Source organism: Elgaria multicarinata, chromosome 19 (assembly GCF_023053635.1).
Source record: "Elgaria multicarinata webbii isolate HBS135686 ecotype San Diego chromosome 19, rElgMul1.1.pri, whole genome shotgun sequence".
In the NCBI taxonomy this organism is placed as follows: domain Eukaryota; kingdom Metazoa; phylum Chordata; class Lepidosauria; order Squamata; family Anguidae; genus Elgaria; species Elgaria multicarinata.
In genome coordinates this window covers 13,526,882-13,543,844 of record NC_086189.1, presented here as the reverse complement: position 1 = coordinate 13,543,844, position 16,963 = coordinate 13,526,882, and the positions used below count along the sequence as shown (strand labels likewise).

General features: G+C 45.1%; 1 protein-coding gene across 1 annotated transcript in view; it reads right to left on the bottom strand.

The window, feature by feature from the left end:
• GSN (gelsolin) overlaps positions 1-6,834 on the bottom strand; it is a 56,114-nt gene extending 49,280 nt beyond the window's left edge. The window contains exon 1 of the mRNA XM_063144920.1: positions 6,814-6,834. The gene's annotated coding sequence lies outside the window, so the exon portion shown is untranslated. The remainder of the gene's footprint in view (positions 1-6,813) is intronic.
• Positions 6,835-16,963: the final 10,129 nt, after the last annotated feature.

Here is a 16,963-nt window from a genome sequence, read left to right as displayed (position 1 = left end):
GGTCTTTAAGTGTTCCATGCCCATCAGTGCACTCCAGGTCCTGTCTTTTACAGGCGTGACGTCCTCCTTCCTCCCTGGACATTGCACGCCACATGTGAACGCAGGGGGAGATCTTGCGATCAGCATATCGCGAGATCCTCCCCCCTTCCTCCCGGAACGCCGGGAGGTGTAGACATGCCCTCTGTCTCTGAGAGCCAGGCTGCACGTTACAACACAGCTATTTCTTCCCCCAAAAGACTGCCTCAGGTCATTGAATAGGAATGGGATGGATGAGCCAAAGTGCCTGCAGTTACCTTTAAAGCCCTAAGTAGTTTGGGACAGTTATCTGAAAGACTGCCTAAACCTATATGAACCTGCCCAAGTCCTGAGATCAGTTATGGAGGGCCTGCCTACATGCCCGACATTAAGATCTATTAGGTAGGCCAGGTACAAGAGGAAGGGCCTTTTCAGTGGTGGCTCCGTCCCTATGGATGTGTAGTTGAGCTCCCTCTTTGGGGAGTTTTTCAGGATTCTGAAAGAATTTTCTCAGGACTGCCAGGGGTGAAACTGCAAGGGAGAAGAACCTCCAAGTAGAAGAGAGCTCAACCGGGTGTGGCAGCTAGTTAATCTTTCGATTGTTTTCAAACAGGGCAGACCCAGCTCCTACAAGCTCAAACTTCCTTTCTTCTCTAGTAAGAACCGGTGATCATTCAGGAACCCCTTCTTGTTACAGACCACAAAGTAGGTGGGTGTATTACAAGCAAGGATGACTCACATTCTCTCGGTCTTTCCTCTTCTTGGGGATTTCACCAGATCAAATTCACAGCTGTGGCAGAAAAGCTGCCCACACCCACCTGCTCATTTGGAAGACTGCCAGGGAATAGGCCTTGCAGACATTCAAGGGGAAGACGGATGGCCACCTATGATGTTTTTGGACATTTGGACCAAATACTCAGGTGGAAGTGATCATGAGGACTTAGCGGTACAAACCTGTAAGTGTTTGTACAGAACGTTCTCAACTGTTGCGCTGGTGGACATAACTCAACAGTATCTTATTCCTAGTCAATGTTCTGTGTCTATTTGGGCAATGGACTGCAGAACTGCGATTGTTCGAAAGCTAACACTGGTGTTCTGTGGTTGCAACATTGTACCAGTGTAAGAAGCAAGAATGTGTGTGTGTGTTTGTGTGTGTGTGTGTGTGTGTGTGTGTGTGTGTGTGTGTGTAGGGGGGGTGCCCAGACAGCTGACACGGATACAGTCCTGCTCCACCCATGCAACTCCATGACACACAGCCTTGCATTGTTGGAGAAATCTTTGCCACCTACTCCTGCCTGCTTAAATGCCTTGCACAGCAGACTTCGGGATCAGACTTGTAAATCCGCTTTGAATACAAACTCCTGGTGCATTGTGCGTCAGGTGAATTGTACGAAAGGCAAGGTGGGCAGGGTCATCGTGCCTGGTTCATTTACCTGTTTTGTCCAATCAAAAGCAAGATAAAGTGCTTAGGAGTGGGAAAGGGCCGTTGCTCAGTGGTAAAGCACCTGCCCAATTTCCATTTCCAGGTAGAGCTCTGAAAGACTCTAGCCTTAGCTAGACCTAAGGTTTATCCCAGGCAAATGGAGGGGTCATCCTGTGTGTCATGTAGATGCACAGGGATGCCTGGAGAAGAGAAGATTGAGGGGAGACATGATAGCACTCTTCAAATACTTAAAAGGTTGTCACACAGAGGAGGGCCAGGATCTCTTCTCGATCCTCCCAGAGTGCAGGACACGGAATAACGGGTTCAAGTTAAAGGAAGCCAGATTCCGGCTGGACATCAGGAAAAACTTCCTGACTGTTAGAGCAGTGCGACAATGGAATCAGTTACCTAGGGAGGTTGTGGGCTCTCCCACACTAGAGGCCTTCAAGAGGCACCTGGACAACCATCTGTCGGTGATGCTTTAACTGGATTCCTGCATTGAGCAGGGGGTTGGACTCGATGGCCTTGTAGGCACCTTCCAACTCTGCTATTCTATGATTCTATATAGGCCTGGTCTAGCCATGGCCTCTGTCTGACTCTCTGGAGAATAGGAATCTCCTTAGACAATGTGAGCTCCTCTGTTATGTATGTCCTTACAACACCACTGCCCTGTTCCTTCATTATTCTGTTTTTCTTGTTTTCTTCTCTCTCTTTTTTAGTATTGCTCATAATTTATTATGCTCCTTCTTAGTCATGGGAGCCGGTAAGGAGTAGATCAAGGCACCAACGTGCTACCCCTATGGCCACAGGAAATCCCAGGCGCCAGCCCCTTTCGCTTTTGAGATTTTACCAGTTCCATACATATCGTCAGATGCACCTGGCAAGCTTCTTGCGACATGAATAAAAATCAGAGGTATTTATCGCGCCACAGGGGTTAATTAACCAGTCCTTGCCAGGATACTCATCATTGTGAATAGTCTCTGTAATTATTTTGCATACATCTAAGCTTTAATGGAGCCTGCTGAAATAACTTTAATTTAATCAAACCTTCCTCAACTAACCAGCCAAGCCTTTATCAGAATAATTTGATTTTAAAGATTTTAACTCTGTATTTTGATCCTCCCCCCTTCCTTTTTATTGTTTACTGCTCACTAAATTTTATTGGATGTAGAGTGGTTTAAACATCTTGTAAATAAATAAATAAATGTAATTTTCGATATCTTGCTTACATTTCATTTTTTACTGACTTCACTGCTTACTAACCCCACCGATTCTGCAACCCAAAAGTAGTCCATATATTTTTATTTATTTATTATTTATTTATTTATTTATTACATTTTTATACCACCCAATAGCCGAAGCTCCCTGGGCGGTTCACAAAAATATTTTGGACTACAACTTCCATAATCCCTTACTATTGGCCATGCTGGCTGGGACTGATGGTAGTTGTAGTCCAAAACATTCTATCCCTATAAATCTGCCATAACAGAATGACATTCTATGTCATCTGAGGAAGGAGACACTGTTCCACAAAACCTTATGCCATAATAAATGTATCAGACTTTAAGATGCTGCAAATCTCAGAACATTTAACAGCATTTAACAACATATGCTGAGTTTGTTTGTTTTTAACGGACCCCAGAATACCTGTTTTTATACAGATACTGTTGTTTTTATGCTTTTTATGTTTTAAAACTTTGTATATTTGTTTTTAATGTTTACTGTTTTTAACTTTTGTAAACCGCCCAGAGAGCTTCGGCTATGGGGTGGTATATAAATGCAATAAATAAATAAATCAAATAAATAAATCAACAAATGCAACCAATACCACATTCCTTCCCTGCTCTCTTGCAAGATCATGACATTTATTACATTTACACCCTGTATAAATGTTCCTCAAGGCAGGACACGTGGTTCTCCCTATATTAGGGAGGTAAGATAGAGGCCAGTCTGCACAATCAATCTACCGAGGCTTAAATAAGCCACGATGGCTTGTTTTAATTCCCAGTACATGCAACAGTAGTCTGACATGCAGAAGCTTAGCAAACAAGGCTGTTCCTGTCACGGGCGGATCTAATAGTGCATGCATGGAGTCCCTTTAAACAAGCAGCAGTCGCAGTGTAGGGAACAGGAATGGGGAGGGGGAGAAGACTAAATCCACCCCCCTCCCAAGCAAGCTGACGAGTGCTATTACTGCTTTTTGGAGAGCAACTCTGCCTGTGCAATCTGGCAGCTGCTTCAAGAATAGAAATCCTGCCAGCAGGACCCAGTTGGACATGCAGTTCCTTATCTGGGAAGAAATATATGCACAGAAGCCTCCTTCCATGGGCACAGGGCCATCAGCTGGTTCAGACTGGTTATCTTTATGTCTCGCGCTAGGTTTCGGTATGGGAGACTGCAGTAAAAGCACAGGAGCAGAGCCAATCCGAAAAGTGGCGACGTGAGTTTGAAAGCAGTTGCTATTTCACAGAATCATAGAATAGTAGAGTTGGAAGAGGCCTACAAGGCCATGGAGTCCAAGTTAGCAAGCACAATGTCCTGGGGCAGACTCAAAGGAAACATTTTGCATGACTATATGATATAGATTTCACTCCAAGGCAAATGACTTGTGCAAATTGATTAAGGAAGCCTTCCTTCCTTAAAGTTTTAGCTTTCGACTTAACTTTTTTTAAAAAAAATAATCATTCTGGACTTAAGGTAGAATTTTTCAAAGTCTTGCTACTTTAGATTCAACACACACACCCTCCAAAAAACACAACAACCCTACTTTGATGAGTTTAGAAAATTCCTATTGATCCTTAGGGATCCATAGAGCAGCTTTTATGGTGGAAGGACACAAGGAAAGATTAAGATGTATTTTCAGCCATTTCTGGTGGCTCAGTTATTGTTGTTTTTGGGAGGTGAGAAATTCCAAGCCTGCTGCTGATTTTACCACTGCTCAGGAAGTGACTCCAATACAATTTTGGGAAAGAGAGACCAAGATCTTGATTGTAGGCAGTTTGGCACTGTGTGCTGGCATGCCCTATGCCCAGATGTGGACATCTTGTACTGGCCACAGGATGAAGCTGCACACAGCTGTCCTACCGACATTTACTGAGGATTAAGTACTACTTAAATCAGTGGGACTTACTTCCAAGTCAACTTGTCTAAGAGTAGGCAGTTAGAGCTTAATCCTACAAATCTATGGCAGTAGTTTTCAATCTTTTCAGATCCAAGGTTCACCTTTCATCCCAAACTGCAAAATGTGACACAATTTGGTTTTTAAAAAACAAGCAAACCAAATAACAAATCCCTTGTATACTCATTTTCTAACTTTCTCTTTTAAATGGCCAGATGGAAAGAGGGCAGGACTTCTGGATTGGATCCAGACTTAGTCATGCTTTGAGCGGAACCACTGAAGTTAATGAGACTTAGTTACTCATGGCCTACTTGTCCCATTGATTTCAATGAGCCTAGTCTAAGCATGTCTAAATTTGGATCCAACCCTCTGTTTCCCTCCGCCCCACCCCCAGTTGTATAGAAGAAAGATGTTCTGAAGATGAAGTTCATTGTTCAGGGATGAAAAAGCCAGGCCTTCTAAAATAAAGGGCTACCACATCTTAGCTAATTTATCAGCTAATCAATCGATTAAAGGGCTCAAGTTACAGGAAGCCAGATTCTGGCTGGCCATCAGGAAAAACTTCCTGACTATTAGAGCAGTACGACAATGGAACCAGTTACCTAGAGAGGTTGTGGGCTCTCCCACACTAGAGGCCTTCAAGAGGCAGCTGGACAGCCGTCTGTCAGGGATGCTTTAAGGTGGATTCCTGCATTGAGCAGGGGGTTGGACTCAATGGCATTACAGGTCCCTTCCAACTCTACTATTCTATGATTCTATGAAAAACACTGAAGGCACTCAATGATTGATCAGTGAGCAGTTTTACACTCCCCCCCAACGATTATTTCAAATTCCTTTTTAACTTAAGTATCATCTGAGAAGAGGCCTTCTCGTCTTTTCTCTCACTTGGACGGGAAGGCTTCTTCAGAGAAGATGCTGGCTGTAACAAGCACATAGATCATGATGTCGCATGTGCAGGTAAGTGGGCTCATCTAAGAAGAGGCACATGCATGTATCATCGAAAAACAACAGCAAAAGTATCCTTTGGGGATCGCATGCTTGCTTTTTAAAAATCTATTTTGTTCTCATATGCAGATTAATCAGCTAAAACACACGCCAGGACTAAGTTTGCCAGTTTCAAGTGACATCCCTAACAAACGCATTCTTCCGCTCAAGCGTTTTATGTACTTATTGAATCTTTGTTTTCAGGTTGCTGTTTTTTTAAATCCTGCCTTTCAATCAAATTATTGTCAAGGCAGTGAACTCTGCCTTCAGATGGGGCCATCCTGTTTTCTCGTGCACCCCTTTTCTTACGGAAAGAAGGGAAAAGACAAGAAAGGGGAAAAAGAGAGAGAGAATGAGAAGAAAAGGAATGATAGAAAAGAGAAAAGGAAGGCAGGAAGCCTAGTGGAGGAGAAGGAAGGAAAGAATCACGCTGATGCAAGGGGTGAGACCCATCTTTCAGCAGGTTCACCACCCACGCTTGTGGGTCCCGATTGAGCCAGCAGCTGAAAACCAATGACTCTCAGGACACGCACAAGAACCGAGGTCTACCCTGCAGGTTCAAAAATCTCACTGGCAGCTGTTGGCTTTGCATCACTCCTTCCACAGAAACTGCCACAGGCTCCCATCAGCCAAGCGGGAGTTGCGTGCGATGGGCGGACAGATCACCTGGCTTGTGACGGAGCAAAGCCGGACCAGGAAAGCGCTACAGGATCTACACTGCTGCTTTAAAACGGTTTATAACAGTAGCGACAACTGTTGGGGCGCAGGACACACGGCATATACAGGTTTCAAACCGTTTTCAAAGTGTCATATCCTGCTTGGTGTAGATCTGCAACGCCCAGGGATCGCCCTCTTCTTAGACTGTTAGAGGGGGGAGGATCATGCCCCCCCCAATTGCTTCCATGCTCCTTCTTCCTCCCCCCCCCCAAGCTAGACACACACTGATTGATTTCTCAAGCTCCCACCCCACACCCTTTATTTTCTGATTTCTTTCCTGGAGTTGCCATCCGACTGGATCCTGGACCTCCAAAGGAGCAGGATCTGTCCCCTCCGCCCACACGTCGCCCCCGCCCCGCCCTCCGCAACATCTTCCAAACCAGTCCGGCTGCTGGTGGGGGTGGGGGGTGCGCAGAAGTTGGGAGCTGGGGAGGGACCGGTGTCCCCGATCGCCTCCAAACTAGACGCGGACGCGCTGCGGTCCCCCCACCCCACCCCACCCCGGGGACTCCTCCCCCTCCCCCCTCGCCCCCATGGCCTACTCGGGGGCTCCTACCTGGCGATGCGGCAGTGGGACAAGCAAAGGGCGCTCCAGGAGATCGCAAGTGAGCCGGGCAGGACTGAGTGGAGGAGCGAGAAGGGGAGAGATCCGGGCTGGGCGGGGCTGGGCTGGGCCGGGCATCTTCGTCCCCGCGCCCCGCCCAGCGCCCGACGGAGCCTCAGTCCGCTGGCAAGCGGGGCGGGACGGAGCTGCAGCCTGGGCGGGCCTCGGAAGAAAGTCGGGCGGGCATGAGCGCCCAGGGAGAGCGGGGCTGGAACGGAGCCCCCGCTCGCCTGCGCCCAGCTCAGGATGCGCGCAAGCGCCTGGTCCTCAGGGAGGCAGGCAGGCAGGCAGGCAGCCCTGGATTCACCATTAAGCAATATAAGCATCTGCTTAAGGCACCATAGCTGTAGCCATCTAAATTTAAGGAATCCCAGATTCATCGAAAGGGCCAAGCGGCATATTCTATGGGTTCATCTACACCAAGCAGGATATTCCACTATGAAAGCGGTATGAATGTGGTATATCAAAGGCAGGAGCCACACGACTTCTTTATAGTGATATTGAAGTGCACTGCAGGATCTACACGACTGCCTTATAGTGTACTGAAGTGCACCGACAACTGTTGGGGCCCAGGACACATCTACACCAAGCAGGATATAGCACTATGAAAGTGGTATGAAAGCAGTATATAAAAAGCAGGAGCCACACTACTGCTTTATAGTGGTACTGAAGTGCACTGATAACTGTTGGGGCCCAGGACACATCTACACCAAGCAAAATATAACACTATGAAAATGGTATGAAAGCGGTATATAAAAGGCAGGAGTTTTTACAGTTTGGTAATTCAACCAAACACACATTATTAGGTGGGACAGATATGAGAAGCTCCAAATATTGCACTGAAACCACATTCCGATACCCGTTCTGGGACACAGTCTGTATTGGACAAAATGGGCCAGAACAGCAGCTCCAAGTGAGGTAATTCAACCAAATTCACCAGACACACATTACTAGGGGAGACAGATATGAAAAGCTCCAAATATTGCACTAAAACTACGTTCCGATACCCGTTCCAGGCCATAGTCCGTATTGGGCAAAATGGGCCGGAACGGCAGCTTCCAAGTGAGGTAATTCAACCAAATTCACCAGACACACATTACTAGGGGAGACAGATATGAAAAGCTCCAAATATTGCACTAAAACTACGTTCCGATACCCGTTCCAGGCCATAGTCCGTATTGGGCAAAATGGGCCGGAAAGGCAGCTTCCAAGTGAGGTAATTCAACCAAACTTACCAGACACACATTACTAGGGGAGACAGATATGAAAAGCTCCAAATATTGTACCAAAACCATGTTCCGATAGCCGTTCCGGGCCACAGTCTGTATTGGGCAAAATGGGCCGGAAAGGCAGCTTCCAAGTGAGGTAATTCAACCAAACTCGCCAGACACACATTACTAGGTGGGACAGATGGAATAAGCTTCAAAAACCACGTTCCGATACCTGTTCTGTTACATTGTAATGGCCATTGGCTACATACAATAAAGGAACTGAGAAAGCACTAAAACCAAGCTCAAATACCCATTAGGGGCCAATGTCCGTATCGGGCAAAATGGGCGGGAACAGCAGCTTCCAAGTGAGGTAATTCAACCAAACACACATTATTAGGTGGGACAGATATGAGAAGCTCCAAATATTGCACTGAAACCACATTCTGATACCCGTTCCAGGCCATAGTCCGTATTGGGCAAAATGGGCCGGAACAGCAGCTTCCAAGTGAGATAATTCAACCAAACTTACCAGACACACATTACTAGGGTAGTCAGATATGAAAAGCTCCAAATATTGCACTGAAACCACGTTCCGATACCCGTTCCGGGCCATAGTCCGTATTGGGCAAAACGGGCCGGAAAGGCAGCTTCCAAGTGAGGTAATTCAACCAAACTCGCCAGACACACTTTACTAGGTGGGACAGATGGAATAAGCTACAAAACCACGTTCCGATACCTGTTCTGTTACATTGTAATGGCCATTGGCTACATACAATAAAGGAACTGAGAAAGCACTAAAACCAAGCTCAAATACCCATTAGGGGCCAATGTCCGTATCGGGCAAAATGGGCCGGAACAGCAGCTTCCAAGTGAGGTAATTCAACCAAACACACATTATTAGGTGGGACAGATATGAGAAGCTCCAAATATTGCACTGAAACCACATTCCGATACCCATTCTGGGACACAGTCTGTATTGGACAAAATGGGCCAGAACAGCAGCTCCAAGTGAGGTAATTCAACCAAATTCACCAGACACACATTACTAGGGGAGACAGATATGAAAAGCTCCAAATATTGCACTAAAACCACGTTCCGATACCTGTTCCAGGCCATAGTCTACATGGCGCAAAATGGGGCGGAACGGCACCTTCCAAGTGAGGTAAGTCAACCAAACTCACCAGACACACATTACTAGGTGGGACAGATATTAAAAGCTCCAAGTATTGCACTGAAACCACGTTCCGATACCCGTTCCAGGCCATAGTCTACATGGCGCAAAATGGACCAGAACGGCAACTTCCAAGTGAGGTAAGTCAACCAAACACACCAGACACATATTACCAGGTGAACCTGATACAATAAGCTCTAAATATTGCTCAAACTTACTCATGGTATAGAAAGTCTGTTCCACTATTCCCGCTGAGGGCGATGAAGGAGGCAATATTTGCTCCCACTGAATTTCTGCTCACAGGTAATGGTGCCTCCTTGTTCTGAAACAAGAAGGGGACACCCTATCTTTTTCGAAACCGGCAAACCTTTGATCACCCCTAGTGGATGGAAGAGCAAACTGCAGCCATCCTCAAATTAAAGTGGTCTATATGATAACTGAGCAAATAGAGGGAGAAAACGTGGAGGCAGTGACAGACTTTGTATTTCTGGGCGCAAAGATTACTGCAGACCCGGAACGGGTATCGGAACGTGGTTTCAGTGCAATATTTGGAGCTAATTATATCAGGCTCACCTAGTAATGTGTGTCTGGTGAGTTTGGTTGACTTACCTCATTTGGAAGCTGCCATTCTGGCCTGTTTTGCCCAATCCGGACTATGGCCTGGAACGGGTATCAGAACGTGGTTTTAGTGCATTATTTTGAGCTTTTTAAATCATAGAGTTGGAAGGGGCCTACAAGGCCATCGAGTCCAACCCCCTGCTCAATGCAGGAATCCACCCTAAAGTATCCCACGTAGTAATATGTGTCTGGTGAGTTTGGTTGACTTACCTCATTTGGAAGCTGCCGTTCCGGCCCACTGTGCACAATACGGACTATGGCCTGGAACAGGTATCGGAACGTGGTTTTAGTGCAATATTTGGAGCAGCACGTTTCATTAAGGTTTTTTTTTAAAGGCAGACATTTATTGAATGCTCAATCATAGAGGACCTTATTTAACTTCAAGGGGTGCTCTTGGTGGGGTGGGGGATCAGATCTACCTCCCTTTGTTGCAGGGAGCCATTTTACCCTCTTCTCCCTTCAATCACAGACACAGAAAGTCCTTCCTTGGCAAGTTCATAGCACAATGCCAGCTTTACATACTGCCAATTTTGCACCATTAAGTCCCCCCAGCCAGCTTATCTAAAAATGGGATAAGGGTGGGGGCGGATCACAGTAGATGTCCTGGCTGTTGATCCACAAACTTCTGTGAGTGGCCAATAATGAGCATGCTATCTATAAATCGCTTGTTTAGAGAAACCCAATGTCACTTTCTTCACAACATCTGTATTTCACTTATGGAACTCTCTGCCACAAGATGCAGAATAAAAAGAGTTGGAAGGGATGTTGATGGTCATCTAGTCCCCTGGTACTGCTGCTGTGTGCCTCTTGTGCATCCTATTTAAGCCCTGGATTGGTCCAGCAGAGGTGAGATTATTATTCATGTGCTAGATAATAATTTCACCCAGTTCTTTCTTTCTTCTGCATTGATTCAGGGTTAGAAAAATAAGGAATCGGAGAGGGATGGAAAAACTGAGTCACATCTCAAACAAGCAAGCAAATAAACAAATAAAGATAATCTGGCCACAGAGGAATATTTCTAAAGAGGAACCACAAGAAGACTAACATGGTGAAACGAATCCCCTGGAAAACACATCAGCAGAAAACAAGAAGGAAATAAATGTATGAAGGCGGACACTTTGTGTGGGTTTAAAAGAATTTGCCAATGTTAGCAGCTCTTTCATCGCTCATAGGACTTCCTCATGGCTGGCCAAAAAGTGTGGGTTCCCGCAATTTGTAGTATACACTACACCAAGGAAGATTTTTACCCCGAATTAAAATGCTTGTTTTAGTTTTGTGGGGTTTAATTTCTATTGTTATTGATGTCTTCCTTGGAGATCTCCTGAAAGGCTGGCAATTAGGCTGCCATTTCCATGAACATTCATACCAACTGGAGAACGGCTTCTATCTCGGAGTGCTGTACACTAATAATTAAGAGCCTATTTACCCATCATCATTTTAAGGCTGAGTACCATTCCTTATGTAGTAAAAATGGTAGGCCCCCCCCACAAGAGGGAAATATTAGCCAGTTTGGGGGAACCCCAAGGTTTGCAGAAGTACTCCCCCTCCAAAATAAAACTTTTAGGGGGGGAACCTAAGGGTTTGAGGGACTGGAAAACCACAGGGAGGGGAAATAGAATGGAGTGACTGGAATCCTGAAGAGCAACATTCATGCCGCAACATTTTCTTGCAGGTCCTGCTTGACGCACAAAATGAGGTAGTTGACCGAGAAGGGAAAATTCTGGGGAATACCGCTTCTGGTTGCAAGTGGACAGAACTAGCCTTGTGATGCTGTTCTAGTAGCTTCTAGGCGTGTGCAGCACATTGCATTAGGCTGTGCACCCAGGGATAATTTTAAAAGGTAAAAATTGATTGAATACTCAATCATAAAGGGCATTATTTTTATTCATGTATTTATTAAACCTATTCCCAGCAGTGCGGCTCCCAGCAGAGCGATTCCTTTTCGTCCCTGCTGTCAGGAGCAATGGTGTTCTTTTGGAGGCAGCGGTTCTTTGGCGTGGCAGCAGAGCAGCCGGTGGGCAGCCCTCACTGCATTTGGATCCCCCTTTGGATCCCTACTCAATGCCCCCCTCAATTCAGTTATTATTGCTTGAGGCATTAGGGTGTGCCTGGGTACACCCGGCACACCTATGAGTAGCCTCCTGTTTGGATTATTGCAATGGGTTTTATATGAGAGGCTGCCTTTGAAAATAGCCCAGAAACTTCAGCTAGCCTGAAACAGGGTGGATAGATCGTTAATGGGGATGGACTGATGTTTCGCCATCTGCACTGGCTGCCAGTCTGATTCCTGGCTGAATTCAACGTTCTAGATTTAGCCCATAAAGCCCTAAAGCAGCCCTACCTAGCCTGGTGCTTTCCAGAAGTTTTGGACTACAATGCTCAGAATTCTTGTCCATCTGCCATCCTGGCTAGAGCTGCAGTCCAAAATATCTGGAGTGCACCAGGTTGGGGATGGCTTGGAGATTACCTGGAGGCGCGTCTCCTCCCATATATACCTACCCAGACCCTAAGGTCATAATTTGAGATCCTTCATCTGTAAAATGAGGCGAGGATGGTGGCTACAAGAGAGGGCCTTTTCAGTGGTGGCCCCCCATCTGGAATGCCCTCTCCAGAGATGTTCACCTGAGTCTTTTCGACACCAGGTGAAGATCTTTTTATTTCCCCAGGAATTTTAAGAGCTGCTAGTGATGCATTTATTCCTTTTTTACTTTTTTGTTTATAACGTGTTGTTGTTGGTTTTATCTTGCTTTTATCTGACCTGTTTTATTGTCATTGTTTTATTGCTACTTTGTATTTTATGACTTTTAATTTGTGCACCGGCCACAGGACTTTGCTTATTGGGAGGTTTAAAAATGTAATAAATAAATAAATAAATTTGAATGCCTCCCAGGTTTAAAGCACCGTGCATGTAGGTGGGGAAGGAAACCGGAAACCTTCCAGATGGTTTGGACTACAACGCACATAATTCCTTCTATTGGCTGTGGCTGATGGGTTTTGTAGACCAAACACCTAGAGAGCACTATTATACAGTGGTCTTCAACTGGTGGGTCTCAACCCAAAAGTGGGTTGTGAGATCAGTCCAGATGAGTTGCAGCAAAGCTGTTTGTCACCATGTCGTCCAATTGCAAAATTGTGAAAGTGGATCCTATATTGCAGGTTGGGAGTCCGAGGCGGGTCTTGAGTCTGGACCAGTTGAAGACCACTGTCCTAGAGCAAGTTGTATTTTAGGGAGAGGCTGTAGCTCAGTAGTAGAGCACATGCAGAAGGTCTCGGGTTCAATCCTGCCTTGAACCCTGGTGAGCCACTGCCAGTCAGTGTCGACAATACTAGGCCAGATGGACCAAAGATTTGACTCCTACATATATTGAACACACTGTGTGGGCTTTATTTCCAAGTAAACATGCACTGATCTGGCAGCATGAGTCAAATTCCACTTGACATATCCCACTAGGCCTTTTCTTTTCTAACCTGCCCATCCCAGCATGGTTTGTGCATTTCATACAAATAAAAAAATAGCACACAAAACTGCTCCCTTGAGAACACAATAGCCTTATTTGTCCAATGCTTTGTTGGAGACAAAGTGTGTTCATCTTATCAAGATGGTGACATCTTTGAAAGCTGCCATGGATTGAACTCTGCAAAGTTCAAAGACCAATAGAAACTTTTTCTGAGTGAGGTGGAGAGAATTCACTTTTTTGACAATGCTGTCCTACAGCCTGGTATAAAAATGATTTGCTTAAGAAGTAAACCTACTCTCGCCTTCCTGTCTTTTAGCCAACATGTGTGAAGGATCTGAGATAAGCATTGGACCCCCAATTTTAAATGGTATAAAATTACATTATATTTATTACGCTAACCCAAAGATGGCCACAAAAAAAAAAATGTACAAGATTTCAAGATCTCCAGATCTCTTTATCAGGCAAGATGTCATAAAAAGCAGGTGTGTGTGTGTGTAGTGGGGGTGATTAGCAGAGGAGAAAATCTGACTAGATGGTGGCTACTGTTTGCATGTTCAGAGTTGCAAATAGTGCTTGCTGGTGCAATGGTTTTTCCAGCAAAATCTGTTGTGCCAAGCATGTGTTACACTAGTTATTGGCATTAGAAGTTATTTATGTGACTCCAATGTAATTTATGTTAGAGCTAGAATCATATTGCCCAATATACTGCCCAGTATAATTTCTGATGATCTTTTGGATGGCCTAATAAAGCTATTACACGAACATGGGGTTTTGGAATTTTACACAACTACTTTTGTTTGCATTTTATTCTATGCATATAACTTTGAAATAACTTTTAAACATATTAGGTTATCTGTATTTTTGTCGTCGCCCCCCCCCCCCCCACAGAGGGAGAACCATTTTAGGCTGTTGCATCAAAACAATGAAGAGTCTTGTTGCATCTTTAAGACTAAGGCCATAGCTAGACCTAAGGTTTATCCCTGGATCGTCCAGGGGACAAACCTGTTCATCTAGGTGACACACAGGGGATCCAGTGCTCAGGCAGGGGCGAACCCTGGATGATCCCAGGATAAACCTTAGGTCTAGCTGTGGCCTAACAAATTTATGCTTAGGTCCTGTTCAGACAACATGCTAAGCCATGATTAGGCTGCTCACCCTTTTGCAGCAAATGGTTAGCGAGTGTTTAAACCATGATTATGTCACCCCCATGGTTAGGAATGGTTCACATGCCATTCTTAACCATAACGTTTAGCTCAAAGTGCTTAACCACCATGGCTAAGTGCGTTGTCCGAGCAGGGTCATAAGCGTCTAAACACACTTTGTCAGATACAATTTATATTCTAGCTATTCTGCAAGGATCCCCACCCCTGATCCTCTCCAAATATTTCTGGTGACAGACCTGGCTTTGACTCTGCTTGTTTACATAGTAGCCCACTGTGATTGAAATTTAATCTTGCAGGCTGGCATTTTAATCCTTGTGCCAGCAAGTTGTGTCAAAGTGGCAGTAACCTAAGGGTGCTACTGGACGGCTGAGCATCAGTATAAGTTTGTTTCGCTGCTTTTAAAATCCTAAAAATGGTTCACTGAATCCCTTGGCTTGTCATAATTTGAGTTTTTATTTTGTCTTCTGTCAAAGCCGCTATCATTATGTTTCCTCTCCAGTCATTCCCATCATGCCACATGACTGCCCTCTAGCAGCGATGAAGAGATCGCTCACTGGGTTCAATCAATCATCATACAACCAACGGAGACAGCGCAATTGCCTCTTTTTTTCCTCTGATGATGCCCAAGGCGCGCGTGTGGTTCAGATTTTAAACACCCCATTGGGTCTTTCCTTCTCCTTGTGATTCCTGACAGTGCTATATGGCATTGGTCAATAAGTTGTATCGTATTGTGAGCTGGTTTAAATGTTCTCTCTTTTAGACAGGATTGGGCAATACCTTTATTTGAAAACCCCAAAACCAAAGTAGAAAAGCATCCAAGGCCATAGCTAGACCTAAGGTTTATCCCTGGATCGTCCAGGGGTCAAACCTGTTCATCTAGGTGACACACAGGGGATCCAGTGCTCAGGCAGAGGTGAACCCTGGATGATCCCAGGATAAACCTGAGGTCTAGCTGTGGCCCCAGTCAGGTGAAAAGAAGGGAGAAACAGGTTCTCAGGATGCAAAGGATTTATCGATACAAAGCCCAAAGCATTTCAGCCAGTTGTCAACAAGTATCAGATGATGCAGCCCTGTGTTCTGCAGACTTCTTCTTACAACCCCGTGAAAACCTTTTGAAAAGACACAGGCTGAAATGCTTTGGGCTTTCCATCAATACATCCTTTGCATCCTGAGAACCTGTTTCTCCCTTCTTTTCTCAGGCCATAGCTAGACCTAAGGTTTATGCCAGGATTGTCCTGGGGTCAAACCTGTTCATCTAAGTGCCACATAGGGCATCCAGCGCTCAGGCAGGGACGAACCCGGGATGATCCTGGGATAAACCTTAGGTCTAGCTACGGCCACAGTATCTTTATTTGGCCAGGTGTTGCGGCCATGATGTCTGCAAGGCTGAATTTTGGAGTCCCTCTCTTGACATCTTAGCAGTATGGATACCTTCAGGAGGAGGGGAAATCCGAAAAATTGTACGGTGCCACCAGGAACCATAGGACTGCACCTTTAAAACCTTAACAATATTATGGCATAAGTTTTCATTGTCTGGAGTCCATCTGTTATGCTGAGTGTACATAAGAATATACTTAGGAAGAGCCATGGTGTCTTGTGCATTTTTTTTTCAATTTCCCCCTCTATAAATGCTTTTATAATTTCGGTTTTTTGTTTAAAGAAATATTCCCCTATTTTTTAATGGTAATGTTACTAATACAGTGTGTTATGTATTTTGTTTTACATATATTTCCCAACAACATATGAACAAAAACACCTTTAATTATTTTTTGTTACTGAATTAATTTGTTCCATAAACAATTATTCTGCAATTGTCCCATCCCCCCAATTAAAAAAAGATAGTTATGGGCAAACTTTTATCTTATATTTTGTATCAATTTGTTGTCTTCTACTGAACATCGTTGTTCTGGGCTCCACAATTCAAGAAGGATGCAGACAAGCTGGAGCGTGTTCAGAGGGCAACCAGGATGATCAGGGGTCTGGAAACAAAAGTCCTATGAAGAGAGACTGGAAGAACTGGGCATGTTTAGCCTGGAGAAGAGAAGATTGAGGGGAGACATGATAGCAGTCTTCAAATACTTGAAAGGTTGTCACACAGAGGAGGGCCAGGATCTCTTCTCGATCCTCCCATAGTGCAGGACACGGAATAACGGGCTCAAGTTACAGGAAGCCAGATTCCAGCTGGACATCAGGAAAAACGTCCTGACTGTTAGAGCAGTACGACAATGGAATCAGTTACCTAGGGAGGTTGTGGGCTCTCCCACACTAGAGGCCTTCAAGAGGCAGCTGGACAACCATCTGTCAGGGATGCTTTAGGGTGGATTCCTGCATTGAGCAGGGGGTTGGACTAGATGGCCTTGTAGACCCCTTCCAACTCTGCTATTCTGTGATTCTTTATAAAACTATAGAATCAATAAAGGGTGAAATAACAACACTGGTCCAAAACAACAGGGGCAAAAATACCCAAAGGGCAAGTACAAT